General features: G+C 42.9%; 1 protein-coding gene across 1 annotated transcript in view; it reads left to right on the top strand.

Annotated features, from left to right (window-relative positions):
- The window catches only part of CACNG5 (calcium voltage-gated channel auxiliary subunit gamma 5), a 58374-nt gene that overhangs the window by 783 nt on the left and 36567 nt on the right, over nt 1-21024 (top strand). The gene's annotated exons all lie outside the window — the stretch shown is intronic.

The following is a 21024-nucleotide window of genomic DNA, read 5'->3' as shown; positions in this document are numbered from 1 at the left end:
CTTTATCCCGGATTATCTGGCAATGGAGACTCATATAATCCAGTTCAAAGCAGATATTGTGGGGTTTTCTGCCTTGACATTCTGGGATGTAGGGCTGTGTGGAAGGGCCCAGGATCGCTGAACTTTATCCCAGATTATCTGGCAATGGAGACTCATATGATTCAGTTCAAAGCAGATATTGTGGGGTTTTCTGCCTTGACATTCAGGGATATAGGGCGTTATGGAAGAGCCCAGGATCTACAATGCCCTGATCTAAAGATTATCTGGCAATGGAGACTCATATAATCTGGTTCAAAGCAGATCAGATCCTGGGGGGGCTTCCACATAGCCCTCTATCTCAGAATATCAAGGTAGGGAATCCCACATTATCTGAGTGTGGACTCAGATAACCCAGTACAAGCAGATACTTCGGGATTAGATCTAGCCAAAGTTGTCCAGGTTAGCCTTCTCTGACAAATAGTACTACAAATCCCATGATCCCATAACCTTGAGCCATGACAGATAAAGTGGGCGACTTAGGGCCCTTCCACACAGCCATATAACCCAAAACATCAAGGCAGAAAATCCCACAATATCTACTCTGAACTGGTTTATCTTAGTCCACACTGCCATATATTCAAGTTCTAAGCAGACAATGTGGGATTTTATTCAGCTGTATGGAAAGGGCCTCAGATAACCATGGGCCCTTCCACACAGCCATATGACCTAGAATATCAAGGCAGAGAATCCCACATTTTCTGCTTTGAACTGGGTTATCTGAGTCCACACTGCCATATATCCCAGTTCAAAGCAGAAAATGTGGGATTGTATTCAGCTGTGTGGAAGGGGCCCTAGACTGGATCTACATTGACCTATATCCCAGGATCTGATCCCAGAATATCTTCTTAACCTACATTATCTGGCAGTGTAGACCCATATAATCCAGTTCAAAGCAGATCAGATCCTGGGATATAAAGCCTTAGATGGAGGTGTTGTTGTTGTTGTTGTTGTTGTTGTTGTTGTTGTTGTTGTCAGCAGCCCCCCCCCCCCCCCCCCCCCCCGCTCCCAAGAGTCAATGGGTGCATCTACACTGTGGAGTGAATGCAGTGGTTTGACTTCTTTCACTGCTATGGATCAAGACTATACAATCCAGGGATTTGTAGTTTAGGGAGGCACCAACTCTCTTCAGAGGAGAAGGCTCAAGACCTTCTGAGACAAGAAATGCAATTATTCCATAGATTTTGAACCATGGCAGTGAAAGTGGGCTCAAACTGCCTTTGTTCGACAGTGGAGATGCATCCCAAGGGCACTGGGTAGCTCCACCTCCTGCTGCTGCATGGATGGAGGGTCTTCCCCGGCAATGTGGATGATGGAGACTGGTGTACTTTCCTTGAGGAATGAGTGCCAGAGCTTGCAAGTGTGGCGATGCTTGCTAAGGTTTCAGCAGCGTGGCATGCCTCCAAAGGACAAAAGAGAACGCAGTCATAGCCAACTAGGGTGGTGAAATGTAAGCAAGCACATTGTGTTAGTAAGCATCCTCTATATCTCTGATCTTGCTGATACTGCTGCCTATCTAAAGTCTATGGTTAATAGCACAGGAGATTCCACCTGAACATTAGGAAGAACTTTCCGACTGTAAGAGCTGTTCAGAGCTTGGAGTGTAGTGAAGGCTCCTTCCTTGGAGAGTTTTAAACAGAGGCTGGATGGCCATCTGTTGGGGGTGCTTTGATTGGAATTTCCTGCATGGCAGGGGATTTGACTTGATGGCCCAACTCCATTGTTCTTGTTCTATATTGCATTGAAAAGTCCTACCCTTTCTTTCGGGACACCTCTTTACCAAGCCCCTAAAGTTATGGAGTTCTCCGGAACTTTTCATCAAGCTACACAAGGGCCCCTTCTACACTGCCATATAATCCAGATTATCAAATTAATTTAATTTAATTTATTTGTTTGTTTGTTTATATACCGTCCCTCTCAGCTTGCAGGCGACTCAGGGCAGTTTACAGTTGGTGCTACATAATCTGCTTTGAACCCGATTATATGAGTCTACACTGCCATATAAACCAGTTCAAAGCAGATCATCTGGATTTTATATGGCAGTGTAGAAGGGGCCTCATTGTATTGGGTTTGTGTATTGGGCTGTGACTCTGGAGACCAGTGTTCAAATCTATGCTTGGCCAGGAAAACCTAACGAGGCTCCATCTACACTGACCCTGTGCAAGAAATCTCATTGGTCGCATCAGCGCTCTGTGGGTTTGTGTCATTGCCATCCAAGTCGCAAACTTGGTTCAGGATTTCCTGTGAAATCAGTTGCACGATGAAACTCCTTTTTTTCAATCCCTGTTTGAAATTGTAGGAAATGGTCAGTGTGGGTAGGGCCTGTGTGACCTTGAGCAAGGCACATGCTCAGCTTGGCGGTTCCAATCCAGGAAGTGGGGTGAGCTCCCATCTGTCAGCTCCAACTTCCCATGCAGGGACATGAGAGAAACCTCCCACAGGATGGTAACACATCCGGGCATCTCTTGGGCAACATCCTTGCAGATGGCCATTTCTCTCACACTAGAAGCAACCTGCAGCTTCTCAAGTCGCTTCTGACACATACACACACAAAAAATCTTCAGAAAACGTTGCTATGCATCTGCCTTGAAGGCTCACAACAATACGAACTAAGCTCAGCTTAAGGTTATGGAATGGAAGGAAGGGAAAAAATTGATATTAAAATCATGGGATTGACCTAGAGCAACCTCAGGGCCTTCTCAAAGGTCCACACAATTGTAATATTTTGATATGCTTTACCTGCCTCGACTCTTCCTATGGGATCTGGCCATTTGTAGTTCCTGGAAGCATTTGTCATTCTCACCCAGGCTGGATCTACGATGCCCTATTCCCTAGGTCTGCAAACACTTAGAAACTAATGCAGTCATCGCTAATAGTCAACACGGATTTATCAAAAACAAGTCATGTCAGACTAATCTGATCTCTTTTTTCGATAAACTTACAAGCTGGGTAGATGCAGGGAATGTCATGGATGTAGTGTATCTGGACTTTAGTAAGGCTTTTGACAAGGTCCCCCATGACCGTCTGGCAAAAAAACTAGTCCAATGTGGGCTAGGCAATACTACAATTAGGGGGATCTGTAATTGGTTAAGCAAATGAACCCAGAGGGTACTCATCAATGCTTTCTCTTCATCCTGGAAAGAAGTGATGAGCAGAGTGCCATAAGCAGGGTTCTGTCCTGGGCCCGGTCCTGTTCAACATCTTTTTTAATGACTTGGATGAAAGGTTAGAAGGCATGATCATCGAGTTTGCAGACAACACCAAATTGGGAGGGATAGCTAATACTCCAGAAGACAGGAGCAGAATTCAAAGTGATCTGAACGGATTAGAGACATAATTGGCCAAAATGAGGAAAATTAAGCTCAACAGTGACAAATGCAAGATACTCCACTTAGGCAGAAAAAATGAAATGCAAAGATACAGAATGGGGGACGCTTGGCTCGAGAGTAGTACGTGTGAAAAAGGTCTTGGAGTCCTCGTGGACAACAAGTGAAACATGAGCCAACAATGTAATGGCAAAAAGAGCCAATGGGATTTTGGCCTGCATCAATAGGAGTATAATGTCTAGATCCAGGGAAGCCATGCTACCCCTCTATTCTGCTTTGGTTAGACCACAATTGGAATACTGTGTCCAATTCTGGGCACCACAATTGAAGAGAGTTATTGACAAGCTGGAATGTGTCCGGGGGAGGGCGACTAAAATGATCAAGCGTCTGGAGAACAAGCCCTATGAGGAGTGGCTTAAAGGGCTGGGCATGTTTAACCTGAAGAAGAGAAGGCTGAGAGGAGACATGATAGCCATGTATAAATATGGGAGAGGAAGTCATAGGGAGGAGGGAGCAGGCTTGTTTTCTGCTGCCCTGGAGACTAGGATGCGGAACAATGGCTTCAAACTACAAGAAAGGAGATTCAATCTGAACATTAGGAAGAACTTCCTGACTATGAGCTGTTCAGCAGTGGAACTCTCTGCCCTGGAGTGTGGTGGAGGCTCCTTCTTTGGAGGCTTTTAAACAGAGGCTGGATGGCCATCTGTCGGGGGTGCTTTGAATGCGATTTTCCTGCTTCTTGGCAGGGGGTTGGACTGGATGGCTCATGAGGTCTCTTCCAACTCTATGATTCTATCCAGTTCAAAGCAAGTAATCTGGGATCAGATCCTGGGATACTGTCCAGTGTAGATCCAGCACTAGAGAGCCTTGGATGCAAAGTGGATGTAATGTTGTTGGATGAAAGAGGTGGTGAAGTAGGATGTGGCTTCGGGCATTCAAATGAGACTGTCCAGTGCTTGTGTTTCTGTTTGTGCTATAGTTAATATAATAGAACAGTATTTATTTCTTCCATTTTTAAAGAGTATATGTTGTTATTTGATACTGTCCTTAGCTAGAGGCAAAACGCAAATATAACTTTCTAGGTAGAAAAGAGAAGCTTGAAAGAACTAGGTAGTTTTTGCTGCAAGACGAACAAAGCCACAGATCTAAAACCATTGCCAATGAGGCCTTCCAAAAGGTTTGAGCTCCCAATTCCTATCATCTATTACACTATGTAACCAAATGTGGAAAAAAATCCATTCCTGGTTTGAAAGTGTTGTGTCCTGTTTAATTGTTTGTTACTTACTTTTAAAGTTGTTGCTATACTCCAGAAACCTTGTTTTTGTGTCTGTCACAAACAGTGTTGAATTGGGTTGTTGTAGGTTTTTTCGGGCTATATGGCCATGGTCTAGAGGCATTCTCTCCTGATGTTTCGCCTGCATCTATGGCAAGCATCCTCAGAGGTAATGTTGAATTGGTTGAGACTCAAGAGATTCATTGAAAACTACAGCAAAATGTGTTGCATGATATCTCTTTTCCATGTTTTTATGATAGAATCAATTAAGAAATGACATTTATAACCCAGGAACAAAAATCATATTGCATAGTGATACAAAGGTATTACCGAGGATGGCTATAGAAATTTGCTTTTGCCTGAGGCCCTTTTCATGCTGCCCCTATATCCCAGGATCTAATCCCAGATTATATTTTATCCCAGATTATCTGGCAGTGGAGACTCCTATAATCCAGTTTAAAGCAGATAATTTGAGATCAGATCCTGGGATATAGGGCTTGAGTGTACATGGAAGGGAAACATTTCTCCCCTGTTCTGCTCAACATGTAAACATTCAGTTCCCACATCATTTGTTTATGCATAGTAACACATTCAAAATGTTCCCCCAGGAGAGCCACATGTTAACTTTTTGTTCCATGTTAGGTACCTATATTAATATTTGAGCTGTTGGAACAGGGATACAGAGTGGGGTCTCTTGTCATTACTGCTTGACATGACATATTTTTGTTGTCACAGAGGATGTCATTTTACCAAGTATGTATTAATTTTGGAGGAGGAATTGAAATCCATGCAGGGGAAAGATTTGGAGCTACCACCCATACCAGGCCCGTAGCCAGGCTTTTGATTCGGGGGGGGGGGGGCTGAGTTTAATTTGGGGGGTTGAGTTTGGTTCAGGGGAGCTCAGGATCTACCCTAGCTAACCTTTTGTATCATTATCCCAATAACCCCATGCATATGGGATATATTGAGCTGGTGATCAGATCATGATATAAATAAATGTAACAGTTTAAATAATGTACCAGTAAGGCCTTCTCACGGACCACCCTGAGAATTTCGGTGGGTAGCTGAAGCCCCTCAAGCCCCCCCCCCTCGGCTATGGGCCTGACCCATACATTTAGGTTAGGTGCAGGTAAAACGTCTCTTATCCGGAGTTCTAAAATATTCCAATACTCCAAAATTGTCCATATGAGGGCCCTTCCACACACCCATAATATCAAGGTGGAAAATCCCACAATATCTGTTTTGAACTGGGTTATCTGAGACTACACTATCATATAATCCAGTTCAATGTGGATTTTATACAGCTGTGTGGAAGTGGTCTCAGTGACTGGGATATTAACCCTTTGGCACACTGATATATACTAATTTTGCTTATGCGCAAATGATTATAAATACTGCGTACAGTCACATTTTGTGTAAAGTGTATACGAAATATAAATGGATTTCATGTTTAAAATTAGATCCCACCTCCAAGACAGTTCATTATAGCTAGTCCCCCATATTCACAAATTTTGCATTTACAGATTTGGCTATTCATGGCTTGAAAATATTTTAATTATCCAAAAGACAAATCTTGATTTTGCTATTTTATCGAAAGAACATATTTTATAGAAGGGAATCTGTATAAGGACCAAGTAGCAACAATAAGACCATGGAACAACAGACTGGTTCAAGATTGGGAAAGGCGTATGGCAGGGTTGTATACTCTCACCCAACCTATTCAACTTGTGTGCAGAACACATCATGCAATGTGCAGGGCTTGAGGAATGCAAGGCTGAGGTAAAAAATGCTGGAAGAAACATTAACAACCTTAGATATGCAGATGACACCACTTTGATGGCCGAGGAGGAGCTGAGCCTTCTAACCAAGGAGAAAGAAGAAAGCGCAAAAGCTGGGTTGCAGCTAAACATTAAAAAAAAAACCCCATGATTATGGCAACAAGAATGATTGACAACTGAGAAATAGAGGGAGAAAATGTGGAGGCCATGATAGACTTTATATTTCTAGATGCAAAGATCACTGCAGATGCTTACTTCTTGGGAGGAGAGCAATGTCCAATCTTGGTAACATAGTGAAGAGTAGAGACATCACATTGGCAACAAAGATCCACATAGTTAAAGCAATGGTATTCCCCATAGTCACCTACAGATGTGAGAGCTGGACCATAAGGAAGGCTGAGCGAAGGAAGATAGATGCTTTTGGACTGTGGTGTTGGAGGAGAGTTCTGAGAGTGCCTTGGACCATGAGAAGATCCAACCAGTCCATACTTCAGGAAATAAAGCCCAACTGGAGGGAAGGATATTAGAGGCAAAGATGAAGTACTTTGGCCACATCATGAGAAGAAAGGAAAGCTTGGAGAAGACAATGATGCTGGGGAAAATGGAAGGAAAAAGGGGCTGACCAAGGGCAAGATGGATGGATGGCATCCTTGAAGTGACTGGATTGACCTTGAAGGAGTTGTGGGTGGTGATGGCCGATAGGTAGCTCTGGCGTGGGCTGGTCCATTAGGTCACGCAGAGTCGGAAACGACTGAACGAATGAATAACAAGAAGGGACACCAATGCAGTGTCAAGTCCTGGGATGAAACCCAAGCAACTACCAAGGGCTTACTGTATATCAATAGGTATATACAAATATGTATATTCCAAAATCAGGGGAAAATTTTCAAATTTTAAAAATACTTCTGGAACCAAACATTTCAGATAAAGGATGCTCAACCTGTGATATGTTTCAGAAGTGAGTCCTTTGGGGAGATAGGGCAGGATATAAATAAAGATGATGATGATGATGATGATGTTGATTATGATGATTTGAAACACAACAAGATTAGTACACAGCAAACAAGATCACTATGCTGGCTGTTGTATTGGATCACACGTTGGACACTTCCCAAGTGTGATGTATCGGCAAATAATGTGTGCAGCTCCCAGTAGGGTGGCCCTTTGCAATTGACAGATGGTAATTTGTTGTTTTCATTGTTGTTGTTTTTGCCAGCATGGTTGACATTCAGGGATACTATCAGTTAGCTGCTTTGTTTTTTAAGTACTGGTTCAAAATTAATTTAATATCAATCTGAAATATTAATATTAATTAATAATATTTAATAATATTTAATATTAATTTAATATCAATCTGAAAGTTTGGCCAGGGTATTAGTATCCAAAATATGGGCATCAGCTGTTACATCTGACCTTTGCTGCAAAGAGGGTATACATACACAATTAGGGAAATGTTGTTAGTACATTCCTTTTATATTTCCTCTTATGTGGCTTGTTATTTGTTGATAAGGCCCATTGACCTACATGTCTATTCTTCGCTCAGAAGGTCCCAAGGCAGTGTACGACAATAGCCAACAAATTGCCTGTTTGAAAGGCTGCCCTGGAGGCAACGTATAGAACGCAGACAGAATACAATACCATCTTCCTGAACATGTTTTAAGTGACTGCTATTGAGAGACGTCTGTCTCTGACACAGAAGGAAATCTGTTAGTACTAGGATCCTTAGCCCTACTTATGGCCTTATTGCCCATACATTTGTATTGGAATGAGCATTCCTTCTGCTACCATTTTTTTCTGTTCCATGTTTATTTATTATTTATTTATTTACAGTATTTATATTCCACCCTTCTCACCCTGCAGGGGACTCAGGGCAGATTACAATGTACATGCCAAACATTCAATGCCATAGACACACAACATATATAGACAGACACACAGAGGTTATTTAACATTCCAGCTTTTTGATGAGGGTATTCTGGCCACCAAGGGAGCTGTTGCTCCACCGTCCATTTGTGACACTGATGAAGTACTTCCTCATTCTTTGCATGCTTGCTGGAGATTTTTATGGCATTATTGTTGTGGTTCAGTCTGAGCCTGAGCTTTCTGAGCCTGAGTTTCCTCAGGACAAGGAGGATGATGGGTTACGGATTTCTGTTCCGGTTAGTGAGACAAATGAAGCAGACTGTTGATTCTGAAGAAGAGACAACATTTCTGTTCCCCAGAGAAAGGAATGTGGTTTTAGATAAAGATAGTGGAACTTCGGAGCTCCAGGTGGAAGCTCCTTCTGGGAACTCAGTTCCTCTTGGTTCCCAGGGTGACCAGGCCCTTGCCAACAAACGTGAAGCTAGAGGTTAACGTAGTGCTTTCATGTTGGGAAAACGTATTTAATGATCTGATCGAAGGGCCTTCTTTGTCAGTCCAATGTTGCTTATACCCTGTTAACTTATGTGGAAATACCTTGGCTTTTGTAGAAAGCTTCTGGCTCTTTGGGACTTTGATTTTGATCCTGATTTTTGGAGACCTTGTCTTGCTGCCATGGACTCTTGTTTAACCAATACTGAAGGACTATGCTTTATGTTATTTGCCTCTGGATTTTGGGAACTTTGCCTTTGCATTTAAGACTCTGTTTTGCCTATTGAACTTTTGCATCCTTATTTCTCTGTTTTGATTTTGTTTTCCTCAATAAACTACAAGACCTACAGCCTTGGTGTGTGGTGGTGTCTTGAGCAAGGTGAATCTATCCTGAGTTGCGACAATCGTAAATTAGTTAAATTAGCCTCCTCGCATACGCAGTAACTAAGTTTCCTACTTGAGAGATGTAACTGTCTTTTGGGCTGCAAAGGTCGACAGCAAACTACACAAATTGGTCAGAAGCTCACTCTGATCCAGGCTGGCTTTGAACTCATTACCTTTTATAGTGATCTTAATGCAGCTGACTCCCAGCCAGCTGTGCAACAGTCCCAGTGCCTGGTGTTGCAGCTTCCCTCAGCAGATTTCAAACAAATATAGGAGATTCTCTTCCTATATTCTCTTCCTAGGGATGCCTAGGCTGGACCTGAAGGGAAAGGGAAAATCAGGAGACCTCAATATGTTCTGTTTATGAGCCAACCCTTCAATGTGTGTGCCCACTAGAAACACCTTGCGTACAGCTTGCCAGCTGGCAGATCCACTACCCGCTTTCCCCAATTCCCACAGGCAGCTTTGTGTCTCGCTAAGCGCTGCCCTCTTCTGAGTTGCTCTTCACATCTTAATCACTGATCACAACCTTGTCGTAGTTTCAGCCACAGACCAATTAACTGGAAGCTTTAGAGTATAAAAACGAAATTGTGTCGCTCCAAAGGGCTACACGTTCACTACCGGCAAAGCTTGGTACCTTGGAGTGCTGTTTTCCTCACCAAACCTCTCCAAGTCATTTGACTTTCTACTCTAGATTTGGCCAAAAGCACCATATGGAAGTGTGTCATCCTTAAAAATTTGGCACAAAATGATCTCTTTGTAACTTTAACAAAAAACAGCTACATGAGAAAAGCGAGAACAGAAGGATGACAGGGAAAATGAAAGTCTTATGGCTACTAGCTGCAAAAGAGTCAAGTGATGGCCATGGTTACTGAAACTCCCTAATGGCTGTTGCTGCTATTTCTGCTGCCTTTATGCTCCCAAATTCCTTCTTAGACAAGTTGTGTTGCATGTTTAAAATAGCTGTCACAGATTCAAGCTGCTCTCTATAGCAACCATTTAATATATCTACATTGAGACAGGAGCGGCTAAAGTGGTGGGTGGGAGAAACAGCCTGGCACTCAGCAAGTCTGGGCTTAGAAAGAGGGCCACTCTTCGACATCTATCAAGGTTGGGCAGTTGTCTACCACTTTCCATGCCCACTTAGACTGTGCCATGGACTGCCCAGTAGTCAGTTCTGTACCCATCTAAGCTCCATATTTAATTGAATGTATACACATAGATGCTACAGGTTTGCTGAGTACAGATTGAGCACCCCTTATCTGGCTTTTCCAAACACCCCAAAATCCAACATTGTCATAGGTGGCTAACACCTTGGTTTCCTGATCATTCAGCATACGGAAATTTTAGCTGGATCTACACTGCCCTATATCCTAGGACATGATCCCAGATTATCTTCTTTGAACTGGATTATATGAGTCTACACTGCCAGATAATCTGGGATAAGCAGAGAAGCCCCTCAGATCCTGGATCAGTGCCTGGCCACTGTGTTGGGCTGGATGAGGGCCAACAGGTTGAAATTGAATCCTGACAAGACAGAGGTCCTCCAGGTCAGTCGTTCAGACAAACGGGGTATAGGGTGGCAACCTGTGTTTGACGGGTTTACACTCCCCTTGAAGTCACAGGTCCACAGTCTGGGGGTCCTCCTGGACTCAGCGCTGACACTTGATGCTCAGGTGTCAGCGGTGGCCGGGAGGGCCTTTACACAGTTAAGACTTGTGTGCCAGCAGTGACCATACTTCAAGAAGTCTGACTTGACCATGGTGGTCCATGCCTTAGTTACTTCAAGATTGGACTACTGTAATGCACTCTATGTAGGGCTGCCCTTGAAGAAGGTTCGGAAACTACAGCTGGTTCAAAGATCATCGGCCAGATTGTTAACTGGAGCAAGTTACAGGGAGTGGTCAACCCTCCTGTTTAAACAGCTCCACTAGCTGCCGATAAGTTTCTGGTCCCAATTCAAGGTGCAGGTCATTACCTATAAAGCTCTAAACAGTTCAGGACCTGCCTATCTGTGTGACCGCCTCCTCCCTTACGAGCCCACACGGTCCTTAAGATCTTCTGGGGATGCCCTTCTCTCGCTCCTGCTCCTGTCTCGGGCGCGATTGGTGGGGACGAGGGAGAGGGCATTCTCGGTGGTGGCCCCCTATCTCTGGAACTCCCCCCCCCCCCCAGGGAGATTAGGCAGGCACCCTCCCTAGCCATGTTCTACAAGGAACTAAAGACGTGAATGTTTCGTTGTGCCTTCGACTGATGACCCCTATGACAAACGATTGTACTGTGATCTATTTTCACTATTTATCCTGAATTCCTATATTACATCATTATTCATATATGTATGTTAAACTGAGATGATCCTGTTCCTGTCAAATAGCTCTGTTTCCATGATATCTCCTGTGCCTGTTATATTCCTATCCACCTTATTGAACTACTTACCTTTTAATCATCTTGTATGTTGGCCTCCTTCCCCCCTCCAAAATTTGGGTTGCTGTTGCTTGATGCTTGTTTATTACTGTTATGCTGTTTTGTGTCTTTTTAATTTGTTACTTGCTGTTGTTTTGCTTTTAATTGTATGTTGCCTGGGCTTGGCCCCATGTAAGCTGCCCCGAGTCCCCTTGGGGAGATGGAGGCGGGGTAGAAAAATAAAGTTCTTCTTCTTCTTCTTCTCCTCCTCCTCCTCCTCCTCCTCCTCCTCCTCCTCCTCCTCCTCCTTCTCCTTCTCCTTCTCCTTCTTCTTCTTCTTTTTCTCCTCCTCCTCCTCCTCCTCCTCCTCTTCTCCTTCTCCTTCTTCTGCTGCTTCTTCTTTTTCTCCTCCTCCTCCTCCTCCTCCTCCTCCTCTTCTTCTGCTGCTTCTTCTTCTTCTTCTTCTTCTTCCCACAGTATGGTAACACATCCAGGCATCCCCTGGGCAATGTCCTTGCAAACGGTAAATTCTCTCACACCAGAAGAGACTTGCAGTTTCTCAATTTGCTCCACACAAACTCTCTCTCTCTCTCACACACACACACAGAGCAGATAATGTGGGATCAGATCCTGGGATATAGGGCAGCGTAGATCCAGCCTTTGTTTCATGCATAACATTATTATTGTAGGAAATGACTTTCTGTCTATGTATATAAAGTGTATATGAAACATAAATGAATTTCATATCTATCCCATCACCAAGATATGTATCTCATTATGTATATATACGGGAGTCCAGATATTCCAAAATCCAAACAGTTCTCATCACAGGGATTTCAGATAAGAGATACTCAACTTGAATTGTGAAGTTACATGCTTGCTCTGTTTTCCTTCCTTACACTACACATACACATTTTAAAGATGTCAAGAAGGGAAAGGAACATTTGCAGCCTAACCTACACTGACATTTGGTATATAGTGACCTATGAAGTCCCATCACTTGACATTCCCAAACCCCAGAAGGGAGCCTTTACACTGGGGAGTTCACTGGCTACCAATGAGTGCTGCCATGGGCTCTTTTAGGAGAATAATGGGAATTTGGGTCAGTCAGCCTTATCAACAAATATGTGACCTCATTGTTAAGCGAGGTACATAGAAAATCATGCCATGCACTGGAAAGGCTGGAATCAGTGAACTGAAGCATATTGCACTGCAAATGTTGATTGTGTGTGTGTGTGTGTGTGTATGCACACCTCCAAGCTGTTGTAAATTGTCTAAGGCCACTGTCATAAGCATCCCTTAATTTGGCCAATATGAATAGCACAAAGAGAATTCTGATCTACCTACTCCTCAAGACTGCCATTTCACTTTGGCAGTTGTGGGCACTATTGAAAAATCTTTCCTTTATGGTTAATCTATATAAATAAAAATGTAATGTTCGTTTGTGGGATTAACATAACTCAAAAACCACTGGACGAATTGACATGAAATTTGGACACAACACACCTAACAGTCCAACGAATGTCTATCACCCATAAAACACACACACACACACACACACACACACACCACACACAACCGCAGCAGAACAGACTTTAAAACCCCCAAAAATACACCATATATACATGCACACATACACTCATATACATATGCACATGCACACATTCATATACACACATACGTATATATATATGCACAAACACACACAAATACACACATATACACACATGCACACACATACATATATACATATTCACATGCACACACATGTACATATCCATACATACAAATAGACATATAGACAAGCACACACAAATACACAATATGCATGTACACATATAAACACAAAAACACAAATATATATATATATATATACACACATATGTACACACATATATACACACATATACACAGTATGCATGTACACATATAAACGCACAAATACACATATATACACACACATACACACATATAACACACACAAAACATATACACAGACTGGGCCATAGCAACGAGTGGCAGGGGATGGCTAGTAGTAATAATAATAATAATAATTATTATTATTATTATTTCTTACCCACCTCTCCTTAAGACATGTTACAACATAGCTAAAACATGTAATCATCATAAACATTCTATAAAATGCACATGTTTAAAACTTATTTCTGTAAATACATATTAAAATATACAGAACACTTCCAGCCACAAGAAGCCTAGAATTGCAAAGCAGGCAGCTTCTCTTTCTGGTTTGCCACCTGAAGCATCCATTCAGCAACCTTGGATTCTCCCACTAGTTCCTTTCACCTTGTTCTGCTTCATGGAGTGCACCTACACTGTGGAATTAATGTGGTTTGACCCCATTCCAACCACAATGGCTCAATGCTATGGGATTGCGGGAATTGTAGTTCTGTCAGTTTTCTAGCCTCCTCTGCTGAAGAGGTATGGCTGCCAAACTACAAATCTCAGGATTCTATAGCATTTAGTGTGGCAGTTAATGTGGTGTCAAGCTGCATTAATTCTACAGTGTAAATACACCCGAAGTCTGATCTTCCTTCAAACTAGGCAAAGTGTTGCAGGGGGAAAGTATCCTAGCTCCCTCTGAGCTTCAGGGTATAGCTCCTGTCTCCCTTACATTTGGCTTTTTTTGTGTCTGTGTGTGTCAGGAGCAACTTGAGAAACTGCAAGTCGCTTCTGGTGTGAGAGAATTGGCCATCTGCAAGGACAATGCCCAGGGGACACCTGATGTTTTGATGTTTTACTATCCTTGTGGGAGGCTTCTCTCATGTCCCCACATGGGGAGCTGGAGCTGACAGAGGGAGCTCATCCTTGCTCTTACCAGATTCAATCCTCTGACCTGTCAGTCTTCAGTCCTTCTGGCACAAGATTTTAACCCATTGTGCCATCCATTGTCTAAAATGGTGGGGATGATGGGAGGTCTGGGAGGTGTCAGTTTAGGAAACATGCTCTATTCCAGGGGTCCTCAAACTAAGGCCCGGGGGCCGAATATGGCCCTCTGAGGTAATTTAATTGGCCCTCACTCAGGGTCAACCTAAGTTTGAAACGACTTGAAAGCACGCAACAACAATCCTATTTCATCAGCCAAAAGCAGGTTCACGCTTCCCATTGAAATACGAATAAGTTTATATTTGTTTAAATTGTTCTTCCTTTTAATTATTGTATTGTTTAAATTGTTTGGGTTTTTTTTGCACTACAAATAAGATATTTGTAGTATGCACAGGAATTCATTCATTTTTTCCCCAATTATAATCCGACCCTCCAACAGTTTGAGGGACTGTGACCTGGCCCTCTGTTTAAAACGTTTGAGGACCCCTGCTCTGTACGGTTCTCTCGGGCCCTTTCTACCCTGCCATATAAAATCCAGATTATCTACTTTGAACTGGATTATATGGCAATGTAGACTCATATAATCTAGTTCAAAGCAGAGAATGTGGATTATCTGCTATGATCATCTGGATTTTTTTTTGGTCGTGTCAGGAGCGACTTGAGAAACTGCAAGTCGCTTCTGGTGTGAGAGAATTGGCTGTCTGCAAGGATGTTGCCCAGGGGATGCCCGGATATTTTGATGTTTTATCATCCTTGTGGGGAGACTTCTCTTATGTCCCTGCATGAGGAGCTGGAGCTGATAGAGGGAGCTCATCTGTGCTCTCCCTGGATTTGAGCCTGCGACCTGTCAGTCTTCAGTCCTGCCGGCACAGGGTAAGTTTAACCCACTGGATTATAAGGCAGCGTAGAAGGGGACTCTGTTAGTCCCTCCTTGCCATTTTAAGATGGCTTTTTGGCTTTTTCCTCACCTGGTTCTCCTTCAACACAACCAAAGCTTTCCCATGCAAGCAGTTTGACGCCTGTTAGGATCAGAAGATATTCTTCTCTCCTTTACTAAGCTTACCTCCATCACTAACAGTTTTCACCACCCCTAAACCAAGTCTTGCTGGGGAATGTCTCCTATTAGGAGCTTGGTAGTCATTATGGGACCCAGTGAGTAAGTACATCTGCTGTGAGTACTTCCCCACTTGGCAGGTGTCTTTTGAAAAGCCAAGTGCCTGAGACATTATAAAGGTAAGTATAAGCAGAGCTAATGGTTCCCCTTTCTTTCAGGAAAATCAACAGCTTGCCACCAACAGCACTATTTGTCCAAAGTCTCTTTTGTTTCCATGTTTTTTTTCTCCCTTTGAATTCACATACTTGGGCTAATTTTAGTGACAACTGTGACTCTTTTGTGGGTGGAAATGTTTCACGCTGTTGCATCACGGTTTAAATTAAGTACAAGGCTAACACAGACATGTTGCCTACATTGGTACTAAGACAAGGTTAGGAGAGTGATGGAAGAATTTCGCACCCGATATCTTCTGCTGCATGAAAAGGGTGGCTCTGTGCAGCGTGACTTTGAACCAAATCAACTTGGGAAGATGCTTCTTTGATTTTGCACTACAAAACGTCTCATGGCTTTTTAAGAGACTCACACATTTTTTTATTTGACATAAGCGTTCATACATTGCAGCCCACTTGCATCTAATGCTCCACTGGTTGCCATTTATTTTCCGGTCCCAATTCAAGATACAGGTTATCACCTATAAAGCCCTAAATGGTTTGGGACCTGCCTACCTTCGTGACTGTATCTCACTCCACGCACCAACCCGGGCCCTTCGTTTCTCAGGGGAGGTCCTCCTTTCGCCTCTGCCAATCTCACAAGCTCATCTTGTGGGCACAAGGGAGAGAGCCTTCTCTTCTGTGGCTCCCCGACTTTGGAACTCTTTACCTGGGGAGATCAGGAAATCCCCTTCACTAGAAGCATTGAAAAAGAACCTCAAAACCTGGCTTTTCCACTGTGCCTTTGGTGAGTAGGTGCACAGCATTATATTTTACACCCCCTCAATGTTTTCTGCGAATGGAGTTCGTGCCCTCCAAATAGGATGTTCTGCTTCACAACTCTGTGTGTTTTATGAGTTCCATTTAAACGTCCTGCTCCTATCTTATCTCATCATAGTTGGTTAACTATTTTTATTCGGAATATGTGGCCCACCCATTGTCATCTCTATTGTGATTGTGTTTATTGGAATGTTTATTATTATTATTATTATTATTATTATTATTATTATTATTACTACTATTACTAGCTGTCCCCTGCCATGCATTGCGGTGGCCCAGTCTGTTGATCTAGAAAATAAAGTAATGAGAAAGTGTTGGTTTCTAATATATGTGATGTCTTTATGCTTGTGGGTAAACAGTGTTTCTTGCTGTTTCTTTGTCAGTGTTGATGTGGAGATTGTTTGGTTTGCCCACTCTGGAATATGCAACATACAATTGTCCTTCTTTAAGAGTCCCTTTCGAATCTATGATACTATATCTCTCTCTGTGTGAATCATATATCTATATCTATGGCTGGATGGCTCTTTGTCAGGAGGGCTTTGATTATGTTTTCCTGCCCTAGTGAAGGGAGTTAGATTGGATGTCCTTGAGTATTTCTGTTTGTCATGGGGGTTCTGTGTGGGAAGTTTGCCCCGATTCTATCATTGATGGGGTTCAGAACACTCTTTGATTGTAGGTGAACTATAAATCCCAGTAACTACAAATCCCAAATGTCAAGGTCTATTTCCCCCAAACTCCATCTGTGTTCATATTTGGGCATATGGAATATTCGTGCCAAGTTTGGTCCAGATCCATCATTGTTTGAGTCCATGGTAGTCTCTGGATGTAGGTGAACTACAACTCCCAAACTCAAGGCCAATGCCCACCAAACCCTTCTAGTGTTTTCTGTTGGTCATGGGAGTCCTGTGTGCCACACTTGGTTCAATTCCATCGTTGGTGGAGTTCAGAATGCTCTTTGATTGTAGGTGAACTATAAATCCCAGCAACTACATCTCCCAAATGACAAAATCATATTTTTTTGAGTGATGGTCACTCCTTGTGTTGTGAGACGTTTTGTTGCCCCCCCCCCCCCGGCTACATGCCTGTCCACAGTGAACAAAGTAAACTCAGTTTTGAAGCATTTCTCTTGTCTTGTCTTCTTGACTGTAAGTCTGGAGATACGGAAATGCAGCGCCGACGTGAAAGATAAACAGGGCCGGAGTTGTATACACCATATGGTATCCAGTGGCCTATTCATGATCTATTCAATTTCCCATTCAGTGCATTTCTCTGTATCTAGCGTGGTCAGGGACAGCCCAGCCCCAAAGGAGCAGAGTTCAGACTGGCTTAGGAAGCAAAATATTGTGCACACATACTCTCACACAAAACCTTGAGTTCTTGAGTTGGAAAAGACCCCAAAGCCGCCCAGTCCAACCCCCTTCTGCCATGCAGGAATATCTATTCAAAGCACTCCCGACAAATGGCCATCTAGCCTTTGCTTTAAAACCTCCAGAAAAGGTGTCTCCACTGCATTCCTTTCTCAGGAAATTCTTCCTAATCTGTATAAATAAAAATGTAATGTTCGTTTGTGGGATTAACATAACTCAAAAACAACTGGATGAATTGCCACCAAATTTGGCCACAGACATTTACTAACCCAAGGAGTGACTATCACTCCAAAAAATTGATTTTGTCATTTAGGAGTTGTAGTTTCTGGAATTTATAGTCCACCTACAATCCAAGAGCATTCTGAACTCCACCAATGATGGAATTGAACCCAACGTGGCACACAAGACTCCCATGAAAAACATAAAACACTCAAAGAGTTTGAGGGGCATTGATCTTGAGTTTGGGAATTGTAGTTCACCTACATCCAGAGAGCACTGTGGACTCAAACAATGATGGATCTGGACCAAACTTGGCATGAATACTCAATATGCCTTGGCATTTGGGAGTTGTAGTTACTGGGATTTATAGTTCACTTACAATCAAAGTGCATTCTGAACGCCACCAATGAAAGAATTGGGGCAAACTTCCCAACAAGTGACCATCACAAACACAGCAGAAGAGACTTAAAAAGCCAAAAACCAAAAGAATACATTACAATGAATGCACAAAGCCACATACATATATACACAAACACACATATACACAAATATATACACACATATATACACACATATATACACACACAAAACACATATACACACACTGGGCCACAGCAACACATGGCAGGGGACGGCTAGTGTTTAGATGAAATCTTTTTCCCCTGTAGTTTTAATCCATTGATCCATGTTTTGGGGCTCATCTACTTACTCACTGCCTGTCCCCACAACTTCAGATTGCTCTGAGGTTTGTCTGAATCTTGTCCTTATTAGAATGGATGGAAACTTGGTCTTAGTACAGTGTCTTCTCTGTCCATGTTCAGTAATATTAAGAATTCCAAGAAAGTGTGAGTCCCACTTTCAATATTCTTCTCAATCGCCCTATTTTTCTCCAAAGAAGGAAAGTTCAATGTAGGACAATATATGGCATCGAGAAAGATGAAGAGGTCACCAGGACAACTGTCCCCAATTCTGGTCGCTAAAATATAGAAAGCACTAACTTAGCTCCCTGACAATTCCCAGAAATAGTCCTTGTTTAGCTTTGGGTTTTTGTGCCTTTAGAAAATGTATAAAGATATAGGTAAACTACAACAGGCGCTCCATGCAGTCATACCGGCCACATGACTTTGGAGGTGTCTATGGACAACGCCTGCTCTTCGGCTTAGAAATGGAGATGAGCACCACACCCCAGAGTCAGACATGACTGGACTTAATGTCAGGGGACAACCTTTACCTTTTAAACTACAACTCCCATAATCATCTGTCGTTGCTCCCAAATGCCGGCTCTTTGGATTAGAAATGGAGATGAGCACCACACCCCAGAGTCAGACATGACTGGACTTAATGTCAGGGGACAACCTTTACCTTTTAAACTACAACTCCCATAATCATCTGTCGTTGCTCCCAAATGCCAGCTCTTTGGATTAGAAATGGAGATGAGCACCACACCCCAGAGTCAGACATGACTGGACTTAATGTCGGGACAACCTTTACCTTTTAAACTACAACTCCCATAATCATCTGTCGTTGCTCCCAAATTGCACCGGTAGTTGAAATTGGTCATGACGGATATGTGTGGCCCGTTTGATCCATATCCATCGTTGCTCTCCGGATGTGGGTGAACAACAACTCCTGACATCCAAGGTTGAGCCCCCACAAACCCCACCAGCACTGAAAATTGGTCATGGTGTATGTGTGTGTGCATCAAGTATGGTCCAAATCTAGCATGACTGCATTTTGTAAATGGGTGAATTATAACTCCCATCATCCTCTGTCATTGCCCCACAAACGCTGCCAGTTCTTAAAGTTAGTTATACTGGGGATTTGTGCCAAGTTTGGTTCAAGTCTATTGTTGATGTGATTTCTGGATTTATCAGGGACTTCCAAAAAACCTTTCACAATGTATGATTCTGAGAGAAGGCATCAACTCAACATTTTTTGAAGTGATGCTAGAAATTTAGGACACACATTACTTTTACCCCATTAACAGAAACTTTGAAGGATTTTTTTTTTGTCGTGTCAGGAGCGACTTGAGAAACTGCAAGTTGCTTCTGGTGTGATAGAATTGGCCGTCTGCAAGGACGTTGCCCAGGGGACACCCAGATGATTTGATGTTTTTATCATCCTTCTGGGAGGCTTCTCTCATGTCCCCGCATGAGGAGCTGGAGCTGATAGAGGGAGCTCATCCGCCTCTCCCTGGATTTGAACCTGCGACCTGTCGGTCTTCAGTCCTGCTGGCACGGGGTTTAAGCCACTGCGCCACCGGGGGCTCCTTACTTTGAAGGATCTCTGGGGCCCATGAGGAGCATGAATACAACGTGTAGATTTGGTGGCAGAGTGAATGTTGTGGCACGAAACAAACAGGGAATCCATGAAGAAAGCAAACACATCCATAGCAGCTTCCCAGCTTAGCTTTCCCAGCATCAAGGCAGCCAGCATACCGGAATTGTTCCAAGCTGCTTCTTTTCATTTTCTTTTTTTGCCTGCAAAGCATTCTCATAGTTCTTCTCATCAAGAAGAAGAAGGGCAAGAAGGCTTGCGCTTGCCAAACGTCTGTTCCCCAGCTGGCACCAGGGTCCCTAGCAAAGGAGGTGGCAGATGTTTAAGTGAGAGTTGCGACGCCAGCTCTAATGTGTACTTGGAAAAAGGGGAGACTGCAGGAATGTCATTCTACTTTGGTCCTGGCAATTCACACCTAATTTAATATTCAATGTTAACAGAGGATTAATTTCCATGTATTTTCTCAAGATATAACATTTAAAATATAGATATAAAAAGGGAAGTATCAAAAACAAGGGATTTTTTTAAAGGTCCTGCTGATTTTTATGGTACACAGTGCCCCCTCATCTATTCCAGATTTGCTTTGACAACAACTTCATGGGATGGATTTTTTTTTCATCTCAGGAGTGGCTTGAGAAACTACAAGTCGCTTCAGGTGTGAGAGAATTGGTTGTCTGCAAGAACATTGCCAAGGGGACTCCCAGAAGTTCTACCATCCCTGC

The sequence above is a fragment of the Anolis sagrei genome, chromosome 2, assembly GCF_037176765.1.
Source record: "Anolis sagrei isolate rAnoSag1 chromosome 2, rAnoSag1.mat, whole genome shotgun sequence".
Lineage (NCBI taxonomy): Eukaryota > Metazoa > Chordata > Lepidosauria > Squamata > Dactyloidae > Anolis > Anolis sagrei.
The sequence above is the reverse complement of the archived record's forward strand: the minus strand, read 5'-3'. Positions and strand labels throughout refer to the sequence as shown.